General features: G+C 39.4%; 1 protein-coding gene across 8 annotated transcripts in view; it reads right to left on the reverse strand.

Moving 5' to 3' along the window:
• Positions 1–26974, reverse strand: part of ntng1 (netrin G1) — a 150158-nt gene that overhangs the window by 41245 nt on the left and 81939 nt on the right. The window lies entirely within an intron of this gene.

Consider the following 26974-nt stretch of genomic DNA (forward strand, 5'->3'; position numbering starts at 1 on the left):
AGGGAAAAATAAAGAAAAAAAAAGCAAGGCAATGTAAATTGTGGAACAATCTCTCGGAGAACAAAAAAAGGCCCGTAGCCATACGAGACAATGAATAGCTCAGAGTTAGCCGGAGGGCTAACGGTGACAAATTAACACGAGATGAGATCTCACGAGCATATACCCGGCGCGGGAGGAGGGGACTCCCTTAAGGTGCGCTAAATCCTGCCTCCACCAAGAGACTCTGGTTATCAATAAACCTGGCAAATTCCGCTGTCGCCGCAGCTACATGAATCTGGGCGGATAGCGCGTCTGCGCCGTTAATTCATGAGGCTCGAAGCTTCGTAAAAGTGCTCGTGGGCAAGTGGCGACTTTTGAGACACGAGCGAGAGTTGCGAAACAAAACGACAAAAAATACGCATGACAAAAGTTGTAACAACTGATTTCAGAATGCTAATTGTTTTTCCCGACTGGTTCTGTGCTTAATTAGAAGTATAGAAATGATCTGTTAAATTGAATAAAGATCTGTATCAACCTGAGTGTGCTCTCACGCCACATGTCATCTCCTTTTGGGCAGGTCATACTAATATATTCATTACTAACAACATGCTAGGTCAACTTCCCAGGTAAATGCAGATGAAAATACATATTTCTTTATATTTAGAAGAATGCTTTATCATATATGGTGTTCCATACAATGGGTAGTAAACATATTCATTACTCGTTTTTGGACTTTGTTGTAGCACCAGCCCAAATATTTACATGTTTCACTGGGGATTTTTTGTTGTTGTTGTAATAAAATAGAATAAAGTAGTGAAGGACGTTTGCATTTGAAAAATTAGTTTCACACCTTTGTGTAGAAAAATCTGAAAAATTTGAAATTTCTTATGATTTTAGCCCAACCGCTCCCTTTACTTTGCTACCCGCCAAATAAAATGAACTGGCTTTAGAAATGTCAAATTTATTCTCAGTATGTCTTCAAATGCTCCGTGGAGGCATTTAAAAACCCGCAGGACCGTAGAGCTCGAAGGCTACGGCCGGAGATCCCCGTCAAAGGTTTGCTAGTGAACAAACAGGATCACGAAGATGAAGGAACGCAGCAGACTGGGCAGAGAGATGCTGTTGTCAAGACTGAAATAAGAGCTAGGATACGAACCGGTGAAAATCTACGGTTTGAATGTCTCACAGAGCACTGTTCAATCTAACATCCTAAAGAGGCGACGAAAGGGAAGTTATGACTCTGCAGAAATCCACAGCTCATATGAGAGACACTGCTGATAGGACACATATTAGTCATGCACGCCAAGAGTCTGGATTTCAGGAAATTGTGGCAAAAACCAACTAATCTAATCTATAGGGAATCGTCTTTAAAGTATGCCACAATCTGTGTAAGGAAAGCGCCAAACGTTTGGAAGATGTTCTGCTCAGATGAGCCCGAAACTGAACTTCTTGAGCCACATCCAAAATGCAACGTGGGGTTTTCAAAGTAACAATGCACATCGTCCTGAACACGCGGATGAAGCCGTGTCAGTACTGTTCCTCAGCAACGATAGGAAAACTGAGAGTCTGTTGTAAGATGTCTGTAGCTAAATAGAGGATCATTGTAGAGGAAACCTGTGAGAGATACTTTCAGCAGGATGAAGACCCTAAGCATCCTGCAGAGTTTCAAAAGATCAGTTTACTTCTAAGCATGTCGTTGTGTCAGAATGGCCTACTAATAGTCCAGAGTTAAATTTAATTGAGAATCTGTAGTAAGACTTGAAAACTGCCGTTCATTCAATCTGACGAAACTTTTGCCATTTTGCCTCTGGATTTGAGAAAGTGTTATAAAAATGCCCTAGTCATCAGTTCTACAAAGTATTTACTAAGATATGCATAACCTTCACTTTCAGATTTGTATCTAAAAATGTGTGTGTTCTCACATGCATGAGGTACTACAGAATTTCAGCACATTAGCATCTCCTTATTTTAAGCCGTACTTTCCGGGCGCGTTGCCTAGTTTGTGAGGAGCGGCTCTGTTTCTTGAGTTTTATTTAAGTCCTCGGAAAATTGAGCCCGACAGGAATGGAGGAGGCAAAAAGGGAAAGGACTCGGATTTGATGAAATGCAATCCAACCTAAAGCTGACCGATGCTGCCAGAACGATGCAAATATATTGGCTCCGGCTGCAACGCATCTAATGTTACCCGCCGCTCTCTGCACAGCTCAGAAGTCCTGCCCTCCCGATCCATAATAATAAAATCACAGTTTCGCCGAAGGTAAACAGATACAGAAAGCAGGCCGCGGCGTTCATTTCGGCCGTCCGCTTTTGTCTGCTGACATTTTGAGATTTATTACTCGGTTCGCGTGAAAATATTGGAGCTCACGTTGGCAGACGTTTGTTGTGACTGGCGCGATTTGATGCAGTATCCCTACGAATGTCAATGCATGCTCATGCATTTCGTTGTCATGTTTCTTTTAATTTTTTTTTATTAATGTAGATTCTGAAAACATTTACCAAAAAACGAGGATTTACTTTTAGAGATCATTGTCGCCATTTTTGGAGTCATTGCTGAAGGTCACCTTGACTATGACACTCTTTAGGTGTAAAGATAAAATCCCCTGCAGCTTACCAAAGCAATATTAGCTAAACAGTAAGACATAGCGAGCATAATTGAGGAAAAAGTTGCTCAGGTCGAGCAGATAAAGTCAAAGGGAGATGCTTTGGGCTTTCACGCAGAAGTCAGAGATTGGGGGGGGGGGATGCCTGTCTGTGTGTGCGCGCGTGTAGGGGTGCATGCGCGCCCTTTGCTGTTTAACCTTCAGCTTCTTTCAACATCGGCAACATTTTAATCAACGTCCAGGAATGATAGCGCCGCCGGCATAATGATGGAGGCCGCCAGTGAGGCCCGCGGGGTCTCGTAGCCACCAGCGCAGTTACGCTTCCGATCACGCAGCCGCTCCCTGAACGCGGCCGGCGTCGAGGACGGGCCGAGCGGACGACTGTCTAACAGCATTTCAACAGCCACTCCCGCCCCCTACGGGGCTTTTAATGTTACGTCTTCACCTCCTCTTTCAAGAAAAAAAAAAAGAGAGAGAGAGAGCCACAGCACCGCTGTTGCCGTTTGTGTCGTTCTCCTCGCCTCTCCTTCCCTCCATCCGCCTTTTAGTCCGCCTTTTAAACTCTGCTCCGGCATTTCCAGCTCATGAATATTCATGTCGCCCAAGACCGTCTTTGTTTTTGTGCGGCGCTCTCAAAGCGAAATTGCTCAAGGCATTATAACCACCAGTGAGCTAAAGATCCTGATATGTATTCATGAAACTCCCCCACCAGGGAGGCAGCTCGCAATGCAAAACTGGTGGAGTAATATAGTAATAATAACACCAACGGTGGTAATAATGAAATGACTTCACAGAAGTTTGGATTTGATAAAAGTTCTCAATTAGATGTGAGGGACAGGTGGAATATTTTTTTTTTTTTTTTTTCCTTCTTGGGATGGTTGAGCAGTGCTGTCCACTGAGACTGTCCACACCTGGAGCAGTTTGTCTTTGACCTCTCCGGTAATGGGATTCTGACCGACAGGTATAGCTGCAGACAGCAGCTTCTCCTTCTCACCTATAGGACGCTAGCAACAGCAAACAAAAACAAGCAGACACAAAGTTTTTCCAAAACCCCAGTGTGAGGTCATTTCCTGCCCTCACACTGGGGTTACTTCTATAAACGGTAAATGTGGCAGAAAGACTCATGAGAATGATGATAGACCAGTTTTCTGTTCAGGTGTTGTCATCGGGGACCCATGTCTTCATGAAATATAGTGAGAAAAATCAATACTGTTTTCTTAAAACTGTATTTTACCACAGTTTGCATGCAAAAAACAGTCCAAATCTGGAAAAAGCAATCACCCTTTAAACCTTATAACTGCTTGTGTCACTCTTCGCAGCATCAAATACCATCAAGTGTTTCACATAACAGGCACAGAGTCTTTTACAACACTGTCAACGAATTTTGATCCACTTATTTTTGAGGAAATGTTTAAATTCAACAATGTTGGGCTTTTTTTTTTTTTTTTTGGACACATCGGAGATTTTTAATACCACAGCATTTAATTCCAGATTGCAACTATGCCACTACAAAATTTGAGTGCTTCTCAAACGCCATCGTTCATTTCAAGCTTCCACAATATGGTTCAGTCGATACCAAATGCAAGTTGAAACCACACAATGTAAACAGGCGGCTACAAAGTTCACTATTGGGTTCAATTTTGGGCAAATTTCAACAGAACTTATGCATTAAGGAGGTCCAATTGCCATCACATAAATCTGAGTTAAATAAGGACAAAGACTTCATTAAATTGCCACAGTCAAGATGAGCATGGACTAAGAGGTGTGTAATTACACCGTCCTCTCTTGCGCGTTATTTAAAATTTTTTGTAAAGTCTGCATATTTATTCCTTAATTTTCAATGTAGTTCCTAAACATGAAAATATGACTTACTATTTTCGAATAACCCATACACGCTGATTTAAAAAAAAAAGAAAAAAAAAAGACACTTTTCACTTTCACTCCATATACTTGGAGCACCACTTGACCAATCAATGAAACAATGTAACAATGGTTTCAAGTGACGCATTTATATGTAAGCAACTTAATTCTGAGAAATTGTTTCCGTTTCTGCTCAGAGCCAAACGTACAGACCGCTAATTAATAGCAATTACCCTCAGTGCAAGATTACAACATCCCCGACGAGACGAGCTGCTGATCCCAACAAATTGAGCAGACTAAAGCCGACGTTGTCCGTAAGTGTGTTAAATAAGTGAAGCAATTAAATTTCCATGAAGCGCCCAGGTGTTTTCATATACAAGCCAATTAGGTCAAACGGTGAGATAATAAGCACTTTTTTCTTTTTGCCACATGTCTGCATTCAGCACCGGGGGTTGAGGGAGGCAGGCGGTGGTGAAGGGCAGCTGCTTCAGAGGTATTTACAGCTTAATTATCCATGAAAAAAAAAACAAAAAAAACAGCAGAGTGGCAGAAAAAAGTAGAGTAAGCTCTTGTTGACATAACGGATAATTACACACAAAGAGAAAGATGCCGTCTCTGATCTTTTTTTTAAGGACGCAACTCTACAACCGCATACTCTTGATTTCTTCCTCCCAGCTGATGTGCGGCACACAACTCTGTAGTGGCTCACAGTGAATCAGCATGCTAGCTAACCTGCTATCTGCTAATTGTCTTCTCCGTTTCTCGCCAACTGACCTGAAGCGCGTGCTGGCCAGGGAAAAAGGTGTTAGATCTCACCAACGGCTCTCCAGGGGTAGGCTTTAGCATCCAACTTTCCCCCAATTAAACCCGTCATTCCCTTCCCTCCGTCCAGTCTCTCAAACAGTTGAAGAATTGGTCAGTTTTCTCGAGTTCTCCTTAAGGATAAATCTTGGATTCATTTGGTTTGAATGTAAATGTTAGTTTAAAGTTGATGGATGCAAATTTGTCCAGAAGATGAAACTAGCCGAGCAGCTAACGGTTTCCTGCACAGGCTTAGCTAGCCAAACGATTGAACTCTTCTCTGAGTTATTGTTTTTTTCATTCGTTGCACAGTTCTGGTGTTGCAGTGTGAGGAAAACACAGCAGGTTTTGATGCGACTACTCTCAATTAGTTAAAACTATTTTAGCCTCACTTCCACATTTCTCATAAATAAACTTTGTTTCTTAACATTTACACTTCCTGCTGAACTGTGAGCTCATCCCATCGTTTTATTAGTTCTATTTATATCCAAGTCAATATTTTAGCAGTTTTTATTTTCAGTAGTTTATTAGTTCCATCATTTTATCTTCTTACTACAGCAGTTTAGTCGAGTGTTACTAGCTTAATTGTCTTTAAGTGAGTAAAATGTTAAACTTTTTGTTAATAAACTCATGTACAGTATATTGGAAGTTGTCTGTGTTTATCCCACACATGTGTTGTATCTTGCTGCTGAATCTATGCCAGTGCTCTGCTTATGCCTCTGTATATCATAATTTCAAAAGCGAGGCTTTACCAGGCGGGTATTCCTCAACAATAACTGAGACTAAACTATTTGGCTGTTTTCTTGATAATCAAGCGGTGCGCCGACTCTCTAATTTTGATCTAAATTACTGCCTTTATTAATAATTGCCCCGAGTAATTATTTATACTTGTTCTCAGCCAAAGCCAAACTCCTATTTTGGCACAACACTCTACCTTCGTGAATATTTATTGTGCTTAACATCACCTTCAGCTCTGTTTTATTCTTTATTCTCGCTGAATGCTCTGGCTGCAGAAAATCACCTCCAAAATTTACTCCATGCTGCAGAAACCTGCTGCAACAGTCTACCCTCCTTCGGCTGCGATGCCTGACTGCACTGCTGTTAACAAGAGGGGATGTGGAAGGGAACACATTTAGGCTACCAATTAGGGGTTTAAATTGGAGCACGCAATAGAGACCCAGCTGCCATACTATGCATGTATACTAGGAACTTAATAATAAATGAATTAATCCAAGACTTTGCTGCAGGGAAACACACCTCTCTGTAGGTTCAGTTCTACTCCAGTTCGGTGCACCATGGTAAATGTGCCTGCTGCCTGCATCAATCTGTCTGAGCAATCCATCTATTGAACCCTCAGCATTACTAATGTATGCAGTTGGACATGCTACCCAAGCAGGAGTCAATCAAGAGGTCTTTACCGCCTGTGACACGCCAAGTCGGTTCAATAGAATCGACGGGCCGGGCCGGGCCTTCGCTGATGCTGCTCTCGGCTAGAGAGAGAGAGAGAGAGAGCTCCCCGAAGACACGGCAAGTAAAAAGTGGGGCTGGAGAGGTTTGGGGGAAACCTCCATCCACTGGGAGAGCGGTGCTGCGTGATCTTGAAGGTGTTTTGGAGACCAGAGCTCTGCTGCACTGATGAGTGAGCGAGAGAGCGAGCTTTCCTTTTCTCCTGAATCGGTTTGTGTGTGAGGGAATGGCTGGGTTTCCATTGCTCGAATTGGAATTGCAAAAACAAATTAGTTTCTTGGAAACATGTCTTTTTGAAATTAGTGTATTTTGCAAAACTACAATGGGAACAACGAGTCCTGTGATCAACAACCGGACGTTACTACTGGCGGAAAAGACAAAGAAGAAGACAGTAAGTGGTATGTGGGAAGACGGCGCAGCATGACTTAATGACTTTGATTTTGATTTCGTTTCTTATTTAAAGGAAACACCGCAATCGCAAAACTGTGTTGTTGTTTTTTTTTACATTGGCGGGATATCGACACACATTTGTAATGGAAACACAGCTAAGCTGACATTTACCGTAACACATGAGCACAAACATTGAAAAACTCCTTGCAAATATTTCTAAAGTAGCGTCACAAAACCAGAGATTCACAAAAACATCTGCAAATCCTAGATGGAATGGCTAACACATTCCTTAAAGGTTCCTAATAATAATAATAAAAATAATAATAAAAACGTAAGTAAATTTAAATTTGATAAGCCAAATCTTGGTCATGAGACATGACATGCAATTGTGAAATTATGTTTTTTGACACAAACGTTTGCACCAACTACACACAAACCGCCACAGAAAAAATAAATCTATCCCTTTAAGACCGCCACACTGATGAATATTTTACATTGAAGCTCAGTAATTCTTTGTACGGTCAACGTCCACTAAGCAAAACCGACTCGTTCCCCCGTTCGACATTCCACTACAAGGCTTCAAAGACAGGAAGCTGCTTCATTAGGTCAGTAAAATCATGAAACCTTTCAAATTGTTTCCACGCTGCCTGGAAGTGTCAACTAACCACTGAGGTTTGGCAGCCTCCTTCAGCGTAACCTAATCCCTCTGTCTGAAGCAGACTTTTTGCATGCCTTCGCCCACTGCGGACCTCCATCTGAAACCGGGGTGAGACCCAAAGAGCAGGTGTAATTACAGAATTGTTGGCACTTTCCCAGCTAGCCGACGGGTTACTGTTGGAAACACTTAGATATCTCTTTTTTTTTTTCACTTAAACCCACGGTGAAGGTCATTAGTAGCTCAGGTGGCCACAGCGTGCGTTGTTTTGGTGATAACAAGATCCCCTGGTAAACCCAATGTTTGCAGTGAATAAAATAAGGGTCTGTGTGACCTCCTGCTGATTGATGACCAACATGAGTTGTGAGGAAAGCCTTTAAGGGGACGCAGCTGTGAGTGCAAGGGAAAAGCGGAGGAGGAAATACGGAGAACAAACAGGGTTTTTCTGTCCTTTGGCCTTGGCTTTGGGTTTAGAGAATCATTTCATTAGCTTGTGAGGCTCTAAAGCATGGAATAATAAAATCGCGTTTAACTAAACCAATTTAAAACTAAATCTGCTCATAGAGCTTTGGTCGGGCAGCGAGCAGTTCTCTTCGCAATCAATTCATCAATTTCATTTCATCAATGTGAAGTTCATAACTGCCTGAGGGGAGGCTTAGTGTTCCTGGACTCTTAATTTGAAAAATGTACATTTTTACCACCACCACCAGTAGACGCTGCTATGAATACACGCTAGTTCTGAACCAGTGAGCCAGTTTTTGTATCTCAATGATACTGAAGTGTAGAGCAAAACCAACGTAGAGCTATGTCATGTTATCAGACAAAACCTTTATTGTTCTAACTATACACTTTCCATGTTTTAAGGAATACTCTTGCATTATTACAACATACTTGTCACATTATAACAAAAAGAACATTTCACCTTCTGCAATATATCTATATTGTATGAACGTTAATTTCGCAGTTGTCAAAATGCTCTTGCTAAAACAATCATTTGTCTTTTGAAAACAGAAAACATTTCACATTAGGAAATGTTAACATTAACAGCTACTGTACATCTCTAGACAGTCAACAAGTTTTATTTTTTATTATTACTCTTTTGCCAACTTTGTCTTTGCTCAACCCCTGTACGGGCCTGGATGAATCTCTAAATGTCTCGCTGTGCTCTGTGTGAAATCAGCTCACGTTGTGCAATTTGGATCCATGGAGCTTCTGATAAAGGAGAAATGCTGCCATTTTGATCTGATCAGGCTCATTCCTCCTCCAGTGCAGCTCAGTATGTTTGAAGTTCCATCTCAGCGTACGCATGGTTATCACCACGCTGCTCAAGCTGATGAGTAACGCCCAAAACTCATCAACTTCATTATTAGGTAAGTATATGTTATGACCTACCTATGAAAGCCATCATGGTTTACAGCGAAAACTTCTTTAATCAGACAAACAGGAGACCGTTCATAGTAAGCATGGTAGAGATTGCGTAATAATACATTTATTGTACAGATGTAATTTGGAAAGAGTAATTGCGACATGGAGTAAAAAATTAGGTGTGTAAATTTGTATAATGTGGGACATAATTGGAGGAGACATTTGACATGTTCAAAATGAATAAGGATTTCATTTCAATTCAACGTAAGTGGTATGATATTACAATCAAATATTATATGATTGTAATATCATACTAATATTATTGTAATAGTAATATTATCACTACAATAAAAGTATTATATTATAAGAACATAAGAATTATTGATTACAAGGTGATAATTTACTACACAAAATGTTTATTGTTAGAATGATAACATTTTCATGTCGTAAAGTGACGTACCAATTTTTATTTTGCCTGGGTTTACGTGTCTGTACAATGACTCAAAATGTGATTGTTGGCATAAATGGACAACATGACACATTATCGTGTGTCATTCATAACTGCACATATGCTATGATGTAAATTAGAAGGAGCTCATTTGCAGGCTAACAGAATATTTAAGAGCAAAATGAAAGCGCTTGCGAATTGTCAGCTGTGACTGACGTGTGATTATATACAAACTACTGCAAATTGTGAAACTTCTATTTGAGTTAACACCTGGGGGGGGGGGGGGGGTCATCAATGTGTGCAAACTGCAGTCATAAAATGGCCAAATATGTAGCTCTAGGAAAGTTACGTTAATGCTTGAAGTGTATATTTTATAGGAAATGTCTCAGTTTGTTATATGTACAAACAACATAAACAACTCAGAATAGTCAGAATCTGTCATAAGAGAGTATGATTGAGGAAGAAATATAATAACTGCGATAAATATTCAATGTATACAGTCACCTCATATGCAATAAGCCATGTGGGAGAGTGTGCTGTCAATTTTGGCATTTTAATATATAAATGATCCTCTCTGCCAGCTTCTGAAAGTATTTCAGTATGACCTTCAATCTGCAACACTACTAGTCTCTACTAGTAGAATGAAAACATTTGTAAAAAAGTTCCAACCCAACAACTATTAAATACGTCAAAAAAAACCCATAAAACCTACTTAACAAAGGTTGTACATACATAGGAAATAAATTTGAGAGAAACATCTCGTTATAACGACATAAAAACTCTTTAACATGAGAGAGTTTTTGTTAGGATGAGACGCTTCCTCGTTCTAATGAGATTTATGTCGCCATTAAAACAAAATATGCTCTCGTTTAAATGAAGAAGGTCGCAACAGTAAGACGGCAACACATCACCGGACGCTTGAGAGAGAGAAGACGGAGAGTCAGAGGGAGCCCCTTTATGCCTTTTTAAGAAGTTGCAATCTGCAAGAGGAACATATTTTTATACTTCTCTTTATAACGAGAAAGTTTCTCGTTTTAACGAGGATCCAATAGCCCTGAGTTGACTTTGGAGCTCTTGCAGTAAAACACTTACGTAGCCTCCAGTGTTAAACCTTTAGTTGAATTAGAAAAATGAAGTTACTTGTCCAGGAAAATACTTTAGGGAAATCGATTGATAATTTAATGAGCTTGACTCATTAAATTTGTTAAAATGAACAATTGACCAACAGTCAAAGGGACAAGCTCCTGTTGCTTAGCTCTGATTACCTCCATTAGGCCTCCGGAATACGTTTATCTCAATACTAACTTTAAAAAAGTTAACCAGGTCGAACATTGTCCACTTTATGTAGTCACTGTCATATACAAAACCCTTCCCATCCTCATCATCCTCAGTCAATACCTAGTATAATAGCTGACTCATTGTCCTCCACTAAGTTACATTATCTTCAACAATTTTGCCTTTCAGCTGCTATTCTATTGAAACATCTCGATCTGCATCGTGCCGATGATAATTCGCTTTCCATGCCTCAAGAGAAACCGTTGTCAATGGGTTTCTACCATAACTTCCTGCTGTCTTCGGATCAGCACCAGATATTTCGCCGGAGAAGTCGTGGCATCTTGTCACGCCAGGAGCATCGCTGTGCGAGGATCCACAGCCTCACCAGGTGAATTACACAGACACTGCGGTGACGTTGTTAACACCTTTCCGTCTGTTAGAGATCCTGTAGCTGTTTCAGCATGCAAGACGGAAAGACAGCCATATGGTGTTTCCCCCCCCCCCTCCATCTAGGCCGTCTTTTCATGTCGCCCATGCCAACATGGTTTGTTCAGTGGGACACCTGACTGATTGCTGCATGGCTTTTTAGCATGTCAGACCCTACGTGAAGACTGAAACATTATTTAAAAATATATGGCAATCAACTCTGGGAGATTCTGGGCTCTGAATTTAGCTCTGTACAGCTAAGTTACTCCGGGTTGAACAATCCACAGAAGTAACATTACTAACATTTACAATTATGGGGGAAACCAAGATATTGTTCAAGCATGAATGCTATCCCTGGTGAGCATACCACCTCCTTCATAGCTTTCGTTGGATTAACAATATAAACCAGACGCGCCTGACGCTCAAAACGCGTTTGGTGTGAACGTACCATCAAGTGCCTGCATTGAAAGTGCACACGTCGAACTTGAATTGTTGGATGCGTACTAGACGCGCGTAACGCGTTTGGTGTGAACGCACCATAACCATATGAAGGACTGTAGTAGCAACACCTGTCTCAAATTCCAGCTGCGGATTGTGCAGCCTGCTCCGACACACTGGCCTTCAGAGGAGATGCTGGCCCTGGTAGGGTGGTAAGTCTGTTTTGTGAAAACCTTTATAGTGGAAAAATTTATCTCGGGTTGTCACAGGAACGTTAACAAGGGATAAAACTCCTGCTCTAGAGAGGAGCGACAAAGAAAGTCACAGGAAAACATTGTGGCTAACAAGAATGCAGAAATTTGCTTTACTTAGGTTTAAAATGAATGAAATCCACTCAGACATTGCGGCTGCGATTAGTGAGCTGACTGCTCTCAATGGGCCAGTCATCAATATAAGTTCCTAGAAACAGTCAAATAAAAGTCACAGTCACATGCTTTTTACTTCCTGCTAGTAAAATGAAAATTACTGAGTCATTTGGTCCAACTTTTTTTTATTTGTTTCATCTTTCTGCCAATGGTCAATAACCTATCAAGGCACAGCTCATTACATCACATGAAGACATACAGGCAGGCTTCCTGTTACCTGTTGTAAATGAGAATATTAGTGCCTACATTTCCATCACAATTCATCAAGTACATTATAATAACAACCTGAACAATTTAAAATCTTTTATCAAATTATAGTTATGCAAATATAAATTGAGGAAGTCTCTTAAACAAAGAGGACCCTCACGTTATTTGAAGCTCCAGAAATAGAAGATATCTAAATAAATTTACAAATATTTTTAAGAGCTACATCTTACAGGGTAAAACATGTGTATACATGTTTATTGTGAGAGATATTTCCATGTAGTTTGGGCGTATTACAGTTTTACCTTTATATGCTTCCTTTCAAAAGTTACTCAAGGTCCAAAATAATTCTTGAGCCAAAATGTTTTTGTTTTTTTTCCTCCAATAAACTATATATTTTTCTTTTTCAATGTAGGTCTTCACATCATTTTGTGCTCGTGTTTAAAAAGCAAGTTCTAGTGAAAGTAGATCATTATCAAATCGCAAAGGGAAAGTTACGTTGAAAAAAGTTAGCGAAAGTGTATGGTGTTGTACAAAGGCAAACATCAAAAGTCTGCAAAACAGCCAAAATAAGCTCAGACCCCAAAAGGGTTTTAAACAGCTATATGCCCCGGTATGGAATATGCTTTAGTGTGAAATATACAAATCAATTCAACACAAAAATAAAGTAAAACAGCCTAAAAAGATGCTGACTGAAGTTGGATTGAGAGAGTCGTTGTCCTCTAAAAAAAAAAGAAAAGAAAAGAAAAAAAAAAGTCAAGCATGATCTGAAAAGCCGCAGGAGAGGAAGAAGGCTTTTGCTGAAAGAACAAAGAGGACAAAGTCTTTCACTTTGGTGGACATATTCTCTGTTGTGTTGGAACTAAAATTGCATTTTTGGCCATAATGATAGTTGTTACAAAAGGGGGAAATCTGAAAACACCATCCCATCGTTGAAGTACAGAGGAAGCGACGCCTGATGCAATCAAAACAATGAATAAAATAAAAGAGACAGACGTTGAGGAAAATGTCTAATATAAGCATTCTGAATTAAAAATACCCGAAATTCACGGAGCCAAGCGTTTTCATTGAGAAACTTCCAAACGTTCCGCCAGATTTATACATAAACCCTGTCCTTACACTGAGTCGTCTGGTGCCGAATGTTAGCATCAGTTATGAGCTCCAGCAATGAATCATCCAACATGGATGTATTTCCAAGAAATGGAAGATGGAAGATCACAACAGAAGCTGGCTGAATTTACTTTGAATATTTCCAGCCTTGCTTGCCCATGGTGAAAGGAAAAACAGACCTTCAGTAGGGCAAAAAAAAAAAATCCCTCATCACAATGCAGAGCAGGCCGCGTTCACGCTCATATGCTAGAATCCTGTAACAATGAAATCATGATGACATTTTAAAAATGCTATTCGCTGTCGAATAGTCGCCAGCTGCCTCCCAGCACTCGAAACAAAACAAAAAAAAACTCGGCACTCAAGTCTCCGTGTGGCGGCGAGGAGGCTGCAGCCGAATGTGAGGTCAGCCAGGGGATCAGTCATGAAACCTCGACAGGAGGGCCCATTACGAGGGTGGCTCCGGTCGCGGCAGACGGGGAGAAGTTCCGTCAGGGTGGGTGGTGAGGCTGCTCCTTAAATGAAATGGCTCGCCGCATGAATGTTGAATGTGCTCCGTGGATGGTAAATGGAAGAAAAAGGGTTTTTAAAAAGCCTGATCTCTGTGCAGAAAGATCATCGGCAAAAAATGAATTGGTGACCTCGATGAACTGGTGGAAAAGGTTTATGCTAAATCAGATGCAACAGTGGCGTGTTTCACACACACGGGTTCATTGTTTCAATGTAGAACTAGCAAACAGTTACCAGTTAGCCACCAGTACTGTTCTGTTGCGAAGTCGTATATACAGTATTATGTTTTCAGTGACTAAGTTCATTTAAAAAGCCTGCCCTTATGTGTTCCTAGCAAAGTTTTGTTGTTGAAACAAAACTTTATTGAACAGCAGTAGCGGTCAAGGACACAGTACGGCATCCGCATCCACTTTGTGAGATCCGGTCCAGTGAATATCTGCAGATATCTTCCGTTTATGGCTGCATTGCCGACATGTATTGTGAAACTAATTATGTAGGATTGTTTCCATGCTAGATGTAAGTTACTAAAGTGCTATTTGACTGCATACGTTTTCTTCGTTATGTAATTTAACCACGATTTGAGAGATCGGCCCGAGCCTGATAGGCACCAAAAAACGAGGGTCACTGAAACTTTTAAAAGCCGAGGCTGGAAAGCCGGATTTGGTGTCAGAAATAGAGGATATATTCTTCTAATTATCCTCCCAACGCAAGCCTACTAGAAAAGAATAAATGTGCACAGTGTGTGTACGTGGATAGGTGTATGGGAGCTCTAAATTGGAATGCATGCAAAGCAGATTTGGATTCACAGAACGCCAGATGGGTGCGAATGTTCGCCACAGTGGAAAGGCTTTCAGGAAACGCCTGCACCCCTCGCTAACAACCCGGCACATATTCATGAGAGCGCCTCGACATCGGAAAACGCCGCGCGCCGACGGAGCGTGAAGTTCCTTGTCATGTGGGTCAAATCTGAGATGCGTCGTTCCGGCCGGAAACATATTCCCTTCGTTGTCGCCGCTGACTTCTAATAATGGCGAACTCAGTGGGGCAGAAATCAAAAACGACGAACATGCATCTGCTGTATCAGCAATGTATCGCTCGAAATGTTGGAGTGGTGCTGTATCAAGTTTCACTGCCAGCCTTATCTTCGAAAGTGAAAGGGGGATAACGATAAGGAACGCCTCTTCAATCCCAAGGAGGAGAAAGGGATTTGTTAAGATACTCCTCTTCCTCTCCTCTGCTGATAAAGTCTGTCAGTTGTGACTTTGCTTCTCGTGCCTCCGTCTGACTCGTGAAAAACAGAGAGGGATTATCTAGTGCATGTTCCGTGGATTTATCTGCTGTGACATGGTGTCTTATCACTTAACTTTGCTTGAGCTTAACCTTTAGGTAGCTCTGGGATGATGTTGTGCAGCCGCATTGTTTTCGCGCTGCCATCAGATTTCCTTTGTTTCTGTGAAAGACAAACGACGTAAGCTTGTTGCCACGCGGCAAGAAAGTCCTGGGTGTGTGTGTGTGTGTGTGTGTGTGTGGTTTTTCTCCGTGCGCTCCAGCTTCCTCCAACAGTGCAAATAATAACTAGAAAAACAAAATTTCTGAAGAAATTTAGCCGGGGCCTGCCAAGGCGCGCCCGTCTGGTTTGTGCCCGGCGTCGTCACGCTACAAATTGGCATCGACGCTAAAGGATGCTGCAATGTAATCAAGTTCAGATTTCTTTAGCCGAAATCTCTTTGCTTCCTTGTCTTTCGTTAGGCGATGAAATACGTTCATGTTTGGTTCGGTTCAGTTCTACTCTAGTGGGCAGACTGTACCGCAGCTGCTGCGCTACAGATATTTCTCCGCTGATTTTCAGTAAAACTCTACAACGGAGAACCTGGAGGTTCTGGTTCGGATGAACAAAATAAACCCAGATATTTTATGTTTTATTATTTGAAATTATTGATAGGCCAAGCATAATGAAAAAAAACTCAGATCATGAAGTTATTTTATGTAATTCAAACAAAAATTATAATTTACATCATACCAAGCTAATATTATGTAGTTCTGCTGTTTTTCACTGTCGGCACAAGACGGCAGCTGAGAGTATCTGTATCCGAAGCAACTGATTCAGTGAAGTAGCTTAATATGCTAGTTCCGGTTATTTGTGGCAATTTCTGCAAGTCACAATAGCTCTAGGTTGAGGTAAAACAAAATTGCCTTATTTCAGCTGATCAGATTGATGTTAACAGAGATTTTGTAGCCTAACTGGTTTCACGAAAGCCAGTTAGCAAAGTGCTAACATGTGAACAAATTGTGGTTCCATCAAGCTAGCAGCTACGCTATCAGAGCCACAACAAAATATCCCACAGCAGTCAAACTTTTAAAATCGATCACATTTCTTAAAGAACACATTACATTTAACAACTGTAAGCAGTTCTAATAATATAGTAATGAAATTAAATAGTATATTTTATGGACATAACACAAACACTTCTTACCTTAACCAAACAGTCGGAAGCAGAAAGCTCTTCTTCTTCTTTTTGTTTTTAATGGCGGTTGGCAAGCAACTTAATGGTGTGCATTACCGCCACCTACTGGTATGGAGTGTGGATCAGGGCGCAACTTAAAAAAAAAAACACTAAATCCTTTCTATCAGTTTAGTTTTCTTAAGAAATTTTATGAAATAACATAAATATTCATGGGGCGTGCTGTGGTGGCGCAGGGGGTTAGCACGCCCCACGTTTCAGTTAACCGCTCCCCAATCTAAAGTCTTACATATAATCCTGTTACCTTCAAACATGTAATAACCGCTTTATTTATTTTGTGTTTAATTAATATCTTATTAAGTTTAAATGTCTCTATATCATATTTCCTAATTTATTGTACTTGCTTTATATTTTCCACAATTAATTATTACATGTTCTACTGTTTCCATATCCATACCACACTCACATCTACCTGTTGGATGTTTACCAATCAAATTTAAAGTTTTGTTTAATCCAGTATATCCAAGGCACAATCTTTTTTTTTTTCATACTTGCTCTTTTCGCTTTTCAGACTTACAATACTTCATTTGAGCCAGCTGGGGGAGACAATTCTCTGTTTTAGCCAGTAGGGTATTAGGGTTTTCAATGGATTTTCCCCATTGACTTATAATGGGGTTTTTTTCGTAGTTTTTTGCGAATTATGTCGCCATGTTCATCCCGAATCCCACCAAAAGTAATAGCTGGAATGGCGTGAATTTTCTGCAGGTTTTGATACCTCTTTTGTAGGTGTGCACGCAGCGGTATGAGCCGCATTAACGGTTACGGATGAAAAATAAAGAATTATAATAATAACTAGAAAAACAAAATTTCGGAAGAAATTTAGCCGGGGCCTGCCAAGGCGCGCCCGTGGGGTTCGGGCCCGGCGTGGTCACGCCACAAATCGGCGTTGACGCCAAAGAACGCCGCGACGTAATCAGTGGCACGCGGAGAACCGCAAGAACGTTAAGCGAGGCGGACGTGCACCGTTCGGTACGATTTAAAATGTTGTCGAGGCTTTTATTTTGGAAGTTTTGTTAAACTTCATTTCAAAGGGCCAAACTAATCCCAAGCGTAATAGTCCTTGGGTTAAAATAGTGATATAATGCTCAAAACACAAGTAGCTGATGTAAAAATATTCAAGGCTTTTATTTTGAAATTTTCAGTATGCTTCATTTTAAAGTTCTGAACTAATACCACGTGTAAGAGTGCTTTGGATGAAAAAGTCAAATAAAGCCAAAAAGAGCAATTACGTCATGTAAAAATATTCAAGGCTTTTATTTTGAAATTTTCAGTATGCTTCATTTCAAAGGGCCAAAGTAATACCATGTGTAACAGTGCTTTGGATGAAAAAGTCAAATAAAGCCAAAAAGAGCAATTACGTCATGTAAAAATATTCAAGGCTTTTATTTTAAAATTTTCAGTATGCTTCATTTCAAAGGGCCAAACTAATCCCATGTGTAACAGTGCTTTGGATGAAAAAGTCAAATAAAGCCAAAAAGAGCAATTACGTCATGTAAAAATATTCAAGGCTTTTATTTTGAAATTTTTGTTAAGCTTCATTTCAAAGGGCCAAACTAATACCATGTGTAACAGTGCTTTGGATGAAAAAGTCATACAAAGTCAAAAAGAGCAATTACATGATGTAAAAATATTCAAGGCTTTTATTTTGAAATTATTATTATGCTTAATTTTAAAGTTCCGAACTAATCACATGTGTAACAGTGCTTTGGATGAAAAAGTCATACAAAGCCAAAAAGAGCAATGACCTGATGTAAAAATATTCAAGGCTTTTATTTTGAAATTATTATTATGCTTAATTTTAAAGTTCCGAACTAATCACATGTGTAACAGTGCTTTGGATGAAAAAGTCATACAAAGCCAAAAACAGCAATTGCATGATGTAAAAATATTCAAGGCTTTTATTTTGAAATTATTATTATGCTCCATTTTAAAGTTCCGAACGAATCCCATGTGTAACAGTGCTTTGGATGAAAAAGTCACATAAAGCCAAAAACAGTAATTACCTGATGTAACAACATTCAAGGCTTTTATTTTGAAATTATTATTATGCTCCATTTTAAAGTTCCGAACTAATCCCATGTGTAACAGTGCTTTGGATGAAAAAGTCAAATAAAGCCAAAAAGAGCAATTACGTCATGTAAAAATATTCAAGGCTTTTATTTTGAAATTATTATTATGCTTAATTTTAAAGTTCCGAACTAATCACATGTGTAACAGTGCTTTGGATGAAAAAGTCAAATAAAGCCAAAAACAGCAATTACCTGATGTAAAAATATTCAAGGCTTTTATTTTGAAATTATTATTCTCCATTTTAAAGTTCCAAACTAATCCCATGTGTAACATTGCTTTGGATGAAAAAGTCATATACGGCCAAAAAAAGCAATTACCTGATGTAAAAATATTCAAGGCTTTTATTTTGAAATTATTATTATTCTCCATTTTAAAGTTCCAAAGTAATCCCATGTGTAACAGTGCTTTGGATGAAAACGTCAAATAAAGCCAAAAACAGCAATTACCTGATGTAAAACTATTCAAGGCTTTTATTTTGAAATTATTATTATGCTCCATTTTAAAGTTCCAAACTAATCCCATGTGTAACAGTTACTGAGTTAAATCAGTTATATACAGCCCATAGCAGCAGTAGTTCTAAAGGCCAGTTCTCAGTCCTGATCTGTTTCAACTGAGGATAGATAGAACTACAGTGATGCGTATTCGTAGTCCAAATCAGCAGCCAATAGCCTCTTGAGTTCCGTTGCTATGGCAAATAATGGTCTCAGCAGGTGTGAGCTCTGAGCTGTGAGCTCTCAAACACACAAGTGTGTTTGAGCAAACACACTTTACTGAAAAAAAGCATTGGAAACAAATCCTTCTTGTTCGGGAACCGTAATACATATTCGAAAAGCGTTTCGAGCGTATGACAGTTCAATGTGTCTTCTGCGATAGTCCCGAGATTCATATCTGTACCTCACTCAGAGCATTTACAGTGATGAGAGAAAGAAATGTTGTGCCCATATCTGATCCGAGGTCGGCTGTCACTGTAATTTCAGCAAAAATGAGAAAGTTTGGGTCGCTTAGAGGCAAATTGTGGACAAACCGTAACTGGTATCGACGAGCCGTCTTCACTTTCGAAGAGATCACAGACGTATCTACAAAATGAAATTTGAATGGCATTTCTAGGTGAATTTGTGACGACACAGCAAATCCTCAAAAATAGGGTATTTCTAGGATTTTTCCCATTGAGTTATAATGGGGTTTTTTTCGTAGTTTTTTGCGAATTATGTCGCCACGTTTACCCCAAATCCCACCACAAGTAATAGCTCCAATGGCGTGAATTTTCTGCACGTTTTGATACCTCATTTGTAGGTGTGCACCCAGCGGTATGAGCCGCATTAACGGTTACGGAAGAAAAATAAAGAATTATAACTAGAAAATTTCGGAAGAAATTTAGCCGGGGCCTGCCAAGGCGCGGCCGTGGGGTTTGGGCCCGGTGTCGTCACGCCACAAATCGTCGTCGACGCTAAAGAACGCCGTGACGTAATCAGTGGCACGCGGAGAACCGCAAGAACGTTAAGTGAGGCGGACGTGCACCATTCGGTACGATTTAAAATGTTGTCAAGGCTTTTATTTTGGAAGTTTTGTTAAACTTCATTTCAAAGGGCCAAACTAATCCCATGCGTAATAGTCCTTGGGTTAAAATAGTTATATAATGCTCAAAACACAAGTAGCTGATGTAAAAAAATGCAAGGCTTTTATTTTGAAATTTTCAGTATGCTTCATTTTTAAGCTCCGAACTAATACCACGTGTAAGAGTGCTTTGGATGAAAAAGTCAAAAAAAGCCAAAAAGAGCTATTACCTCATGTAAAAATATTCAAGGCTTTTATTTTGAAATTATTATTATGCTCCATTTTAAAGTTCCAAACTAATCCCATGTGTAACAGTGCTTTGGATGAAAAAGTCATATACGGCCAAAAAAAGCAATTACATGATGTAAAAATATTCAAGGCTTTTATTTTGAAATTTTCAGTATGCTTCATTTCAGAGGGCCAAACTAATACCACGTGTAACAGTGCTTTGGATGAAAAAGTCATATACGGCCAAAAAGAGCAATTACGTCATGTAAAATATTCAAGGCTTTTATTTTGAAATTTTCAGTATGCTTAATTTTAAAGTTCCAAACTAATCCCATGTGTAACAGTGCTTTGGATGGAAAAGTCAGATAAAGCCAAAAAGAGCAAATACATGATGTAAAAATATTCAGGGCTTTTATTTTGAAATTATTATTATGCTCCATTTTAAAGTTCCAAACTAATCCCATGTGTAACAGTGCTTTGGATGAAAAAGTCATATACGGCCAAAAACAGCAATTACCTGATGTAAAAATATTCAAGGCTTTTATTTTGAAATTATTATTATGCTCCATTTTAAAGTTCCGAACTAATCCCATGTGTAACATTGCTTTGGATGAAAAAGTCATATACGGCCAAAAAGAGCAATTACGTCATGTAAAATATTCAAGGCTTTTATTTTGAAATTTTCAGTATGCTTAATTTCAAAGTTCCAAACTAATCCCATGTGTAACATTGCTTTGGATGAAAAAGTCACATAAAGCCAAAAACCGCAATTACATGATGTAAAAATATTCAAGGCTTTTATTTTGAAATTTTCAGTATGCTTAATTTCAAAGTTCCAAACTAATCCCATGTGTAACATTGCTTTGGATGAAAAAGTCACATAAAGCCAAAAACAGCAATTACCTGATGTAAAAATATTCAAGGCTTTTATTTTGAAATTATTATTATGCTCCATTTTAAATTCCGAACTAATCCCATGTGTAACAGTGCTTTGGATAAAAAAGTCACATAAAGCCAAAAACAGCAATTACATGATGTAAAAATATTCAAGGCTTTTATTTTGAAATTATTATTCTCCATTTTAAAGTTCCAAACTAATCCCATGTGTAACATTGCTTTGGATGAAAAAGTCATATACGGCCAAAAAAAGCAATTACCTGATGTAAAAATATTCAAGGCTTTTATTTTGAAATTATTATTATTCTCCATTTTAAAGTTCCAAAGTAATCCCATGTGTAACAGTGCTTTGGATGAAAACGTCAAATAAAGCCAAAAACAGCAATTACCTGATGTAAAACTATTCAAGGCTTTTATTTTGAAATTATTATTATGCTCCATTTTAAAGTTCCAAACTAATCCCATGTGTAACAGTTACTGAGTTAAATCAGTTATATACAGCCCATAGCAGCAGTAGTTCTAAAGGCCAGTTCTCAGTCCTGATCTGTTTCAACTGAGGATAGATAGAACTACAGTGATGCGTATTCGTAGTCCAAATCAGCAGCCAATAGCCTCTTGAGTTCCGTTGCTATGGCAAATAATGGTCTCAGCAGGTGTGAGCTCTGAGCTGTGAGCTCTCAAACACACAAGTGTGTTTGAGCAAACACACTTTACTGAAAAAAAGCATTGGAAACAAATCCTTCTTGTTCGGGAACCGTAATACATATTCGAAAAGCGTTTCGAGCGTATGACAGTTCAATGTGTCTTCTGCGATAGTCCCGAGATTCATATCTGTACCTCACTCAGAGCATTTACAGTGATGAGAGAAAGAAATGTTGTGCCCAGATATGAACCGAGATGGGCTGTCACTGTAATTTCAGCAAAAATGAGAAAGTTTGGGTCGCTTAGAGGCAAATTGTGGACAAACCGTAACTGGTATCGACGAGCCGTCTTCACTTTCGAAGAGATCACAGACGTATCTACAAAATGAAATTTGAATGGCATTTCTACGTGAATTTGTGACGACACAGCAAATCCTCAAAAATAGGGTATTTCTAGGATTTTTCCCATTGAGTTATAATGGGGTTTTTTTCGTAGTTTTTTGCGAATTATGTCGCCACGTTAAGCCCAAATCCCACCACAAGTAATAGCTCCAATGGCGTGAATTTTCTGCACGTTTTGATACCTCATTTGTAGGTGTGCACCCAGCGGTATGAGCCGCATTAACGGTTACGGAAGAATAAAGAATATTAAAGAGACGCTTCTCTCCGACAATAGTAATAGGTTCCTGCCATTGCTTTGCATGGCAGGCCCCAATAAAGAGACGCTTCTCTCCGACAATAGTAATAGGTTCCTGCCATTGCTTTGCATGGCAGGCCCCAACTGTTGATTTTATTAGTTTCTCAAAATTGCCTCTGAGTGTCCAATGACTGCTGGGGATAAAAACCAGGGTTCCTGAAATCCTAAAAGAATAAGAGATTATAAAGAATGGATGGACGCTTTATTGTGAATTGTTTCATGAACAGGTCAATCTCAACAAATTATAAAGTCGTTAAAAAGCTTTTGTTTTTAATTCATTCATTTCAGAAAGAATAAAAACCCCGAAATAGCAATGTACCTGGTTGTGATGCAGCGGGACACTGTGGATTCTCCACCTATGATCTCAGTACAAACACTATTTGGAATATGGGAACATATTTAGAGGAACACGCTAACTTCCAAGATATGGATATAATATGCCATAAAATGTGGATTGCATGTTTAGGTGGAATAATTCATTCCCGAGTCTCCGTATTAAGCTGAAGATGAAAAGTACAGAATTACGAGAAGTCCACACACTATTAGTGATATATTGTTGAAAAAATAATAATAAAAAAAAATAATTTCCATCCATTTTGTCACATCCTGTCATTTCATTCAACAAATAAAAAAGATTCTTTGGTCTGTTTTCCAGTTGAGAAAGTGATTGGTTCATCTTTCCCCCACAGGAAGAGTCAGCTTGTGTCTGCTCTATATGAGCATTGAATTGTAAAACAGCAAAAAAAAAAAAAAAAAAAAGGAAATGACGCACAGCTTTTACTATTTATTTATCTATTAAAAATTATGCACCATAACACCAAGAACAGATGAATTTTGTCCCATTGATGACACCACCTTCACCTGAGCAGTCCTTTGAGTTTTAATTACCACGCATAATTTCAGTGTATTTGTACATTTTGAGATTCCAACCATCCCTTGCCACCGCTTCGTGAGTTCAGGAGAACAGTGTGACGATGTGGCCGTCCTCAGCGCGCGGGTGGGGGGGATCATTCATTCCAGATAAACCCGCAGCACGCTCGCGGCCTTTACCGCTTTGATCAAGAGAGATCCATAAACTCTGAGGCGCTGGCTTCAGCTGCGGCGGAACAAGCGTCTCCTAATCCTGCTCTGACAAGGTAATCTACTCGTTTAGTCAGAATGCAGACACACACGAGGACTTAGTGCTCAGAAATTGCGTGTATAATTAGGTTCCAGTGTCATTTTTCAGCCCCTGACTAATACAGAGTCTAAACCGGGTGACTAAGGACTTCTTGAACTGTCCCTCATTAGTTTGAAGCATATATCATGTTAAAGGATGACCGGTTATCAGGTTGTCAATAAGTACGGAATAAGAAAATTATCCATTTTTGGTTTCAGATGAAACATAAAAATATTTAGGCTAAAAAATAAAGTCACAGCAGCTTAGGGATGCACGCAAAACTAATCTCTTCATTTGTTTTCCTGTTTTGGCGCTCCGAAAACGCTTTTATTTCTTTTGTTCGAATGGACACTTGCCGAATCCAACGGGTGAAGGCTGTTTCTCTGTGACGTCTCTTTTTAACCAGCGACACTCCAAAAATATTGTTCATTTTTCTATTTGGCAACACGGTGGGCCTCAATGACCAGATGCTAAATTGCCAGGTTTTTAACGCATGCGCCCTAAATTACACCGGCGGGGATTTCCTAAGGCAATCATCTGCTTGAGTTGCACCAGATTCAGTCACACAGTAAAAAAAAAAGCAAGACAAACAAACGTGGTATTGTTTGTGTGAGGAATATTTAAAAGAAAAAAAATGGTAGGGGATTTATCAAAGCAAAGTACAATACATTTAAGCTGGATTGTCTTGGAAAAAGGGCAATTCAGCAAACACAGACACAGCAGTAGAAATCCATCCTTCTTTCATCCCGTCGTTTGTATGTGAGAGCGGTAGGGAGAATGTGGCTTTAAAGGGCTGTGGGAAAAAGATATTTTTTAAAAATTTAGTTTATACACCAAACAACAAACAGGAGCTCAACTCTCACATTCACCCTCTTAAGACAAACCGGTCGAATAAAACGCAATTGCAGCCCAAGAGTTTTTATTTTCCTTCAAAAACGTAATGGAAACATAAACAATGTGTTATATTTTCTGTACTGATAATTTTATTTTTTTATTTTTTGTTTTTTGCCTCCACATGCTATTCCAGGAGGATGTAGATTGAAAATAATCTTTTCATTTTTATCAATGTTTTTTTTTTTCTGGTTGGAAGTAATAGGGTTAGGTTTGCATTGACAAAGAGAAACTGTCAAAAAATACAAACAAAAAGCAATCGAAGAAAGAAAAGGCTGGTCAGAATGTCTGCTTTTATGCCAATAAAGATGTATATATTTTTAAATAATTATCGAAATTATTTAAATTTATTAAATTATTTAATATTTTTTGTCATTAAAAAAAAAGTCATTTTTTTTAAAGACATTTTTTGACAAAATGTAGTTGCACCGTTGCAGCAGTTATTGCCACACTTATTTTTTCTAACTTTGTGTACCCGCCAGCCGTCCGACAGTCTCAATGGTCCAATGTGTTTCATGAATACTTGAATGCCATTATGAGAATACTACAAGCTAGTGAAAGCTAGTTCATAAAAACTTCACACAGTCACGTTTTGGCTTCATCCAGCAGTTCTGCGCCACTAAGAAGTTGATCAAAATGAGAAAGACTGAGGCAAATCCCAAAGGAAGCAGAAAGCAATCAATCACTGATCCTGCCCACTTTTACCTGATGAGTTCTTTTGGTTTGGAGTGAAACCGCATGATTTAACGAGACATGAAATAATCCCCATTAAATTATGGTGGTAGACATGGGTGCGCCTCAGTGTATGCTTGAAAAAGTCAATTCCAACTTTTCATTTCATGATACGTGGAAAAGTGAGATGTCTTAATAGAGATCTACGAGCCATATCAGCCCTGACCGGCGCCTTTAAGAAGAGATACCCAAAGCATGACTAAAACTGTATCCGCTTTTCTTAATCAAAGTTAATTAAGAGGTTCACCCATTGAATGATTGACAAAACGGTCGTCCGCGTGAAATACTTCTGCTCCTCCGTACAGGAATACACTCTGCGTATGTCTGTTGCCATAGACGACGCGGACGAGGCGACGCGTCTAACGCTGCGAGCAGAGATATGCAGATAAACCTGTACAGTCAGCTGGAGCTTAAAAATTTATTTGAAGACTTAGCTAAGTCAGTTACTGTAGGGTAAATGAATATTTAATCTGATTGAGTAGACTTGCTCTCTTATTTTTAAAAAACGAAAACCCGGGAGCTTTTAATTTAACGTCGAGACAGACGAAGAGAACAGTGTGGGGTAAAGGCCCACCGCCAAATGTGTTGAAGTCTTAGTCTGGAGTTTGTCTGTGAATATTTTAATAATTTAACAAAGTCTCGGGAGAAAATGCTGTGGTCAGATGAGATAAAGACTTGGGGTGTTCCGGATTAACTTCACCTTCTGTGTTTGGAGGAAGACAAACTTTGTGTACGTCCACAGAACGCGGTGTAAGATGGATGGACTAGCGACCTGTCCAGGGTGTACCCTGCCGTTCGCTCAATGGGCAGTACCCCCGTCGTAACCCTGCACGGATAAGCAGGCATGGAGGACGGATGGGGCCGGTGAACAGTGCAATGCACCCTAGAGTCTTTTACAAGGTGTTCCAGGATGATAACGATCAAAAGCAAAGACAAAGAACAGGCCGGGAAGTACAGTGAGTCCATGAAATGACCTAGCAAGTCTCTAAACTTCAGTCTTACAGAAAATCTGTAAAGGAGTCTGAAATTTTCGAGTCTCCCTTTTGGCAGCCGAGAAAGCTGAAGGACTTAGGTCTGTTAAGACACTGAGACGTGTGCAAACCTGGTGAGTGATTGTACAAATCACCTTATCATGTTTTGCTTGAGGTTCATATTCTCATTTGCCTTAGTGGGATGGTAATCAAGATTTTAACTGTTTCTGTAATCTATATTTCTAGATCTGCTTGTGTCTTTCTATTAAAAAAAAAGAAACCGCCATGATTCATGCGTTGCTTACATCTTTACCAGTAAGCAAACTTACAAAGTCAGTCAGCAGGCGGTGAAAAAACACAACTTTTCACTGTACTTTTTTTTTTTTTTACAATGTAAGGGCCATGATTAGCTATGACTAACCCTCTCAAATTACAGTGGCAGTACTGTGTATTCAAAGCTGTCTGGTTCCAGAAAACACAATTTAACAAAGAGTGCTTCATTGTTTTGCAATAAAACGGGTTGCAGGTTACCAGGAGAGTGATGGAAACACAAACGATGGATCCCAGACGGCTTTTTGATACAGTTAATCACACAATGGTTATGAGAAAATATTCAATGGATGGCTTCTTTTTTTTTTTAGTCTCAAACTATCACCTTCCAC

The sequence above is a fragment of the Xiphophorus maculatus genome, chromosome 21 (genome assembly GCF_002775205.1).
Source record: "Xiphophorus maculatus strain JP 163 A chromosome 21, X_maculatus-5.0-male, whole genome shotgun sequence".
Classification (NCBI taxonomy): Eukaryota; Metazoa; Chordata; class Actinopteri; order Cyprinodontiformes; family Poeciliidae; genus Xiphophorus; species Xiphophorus maculatus.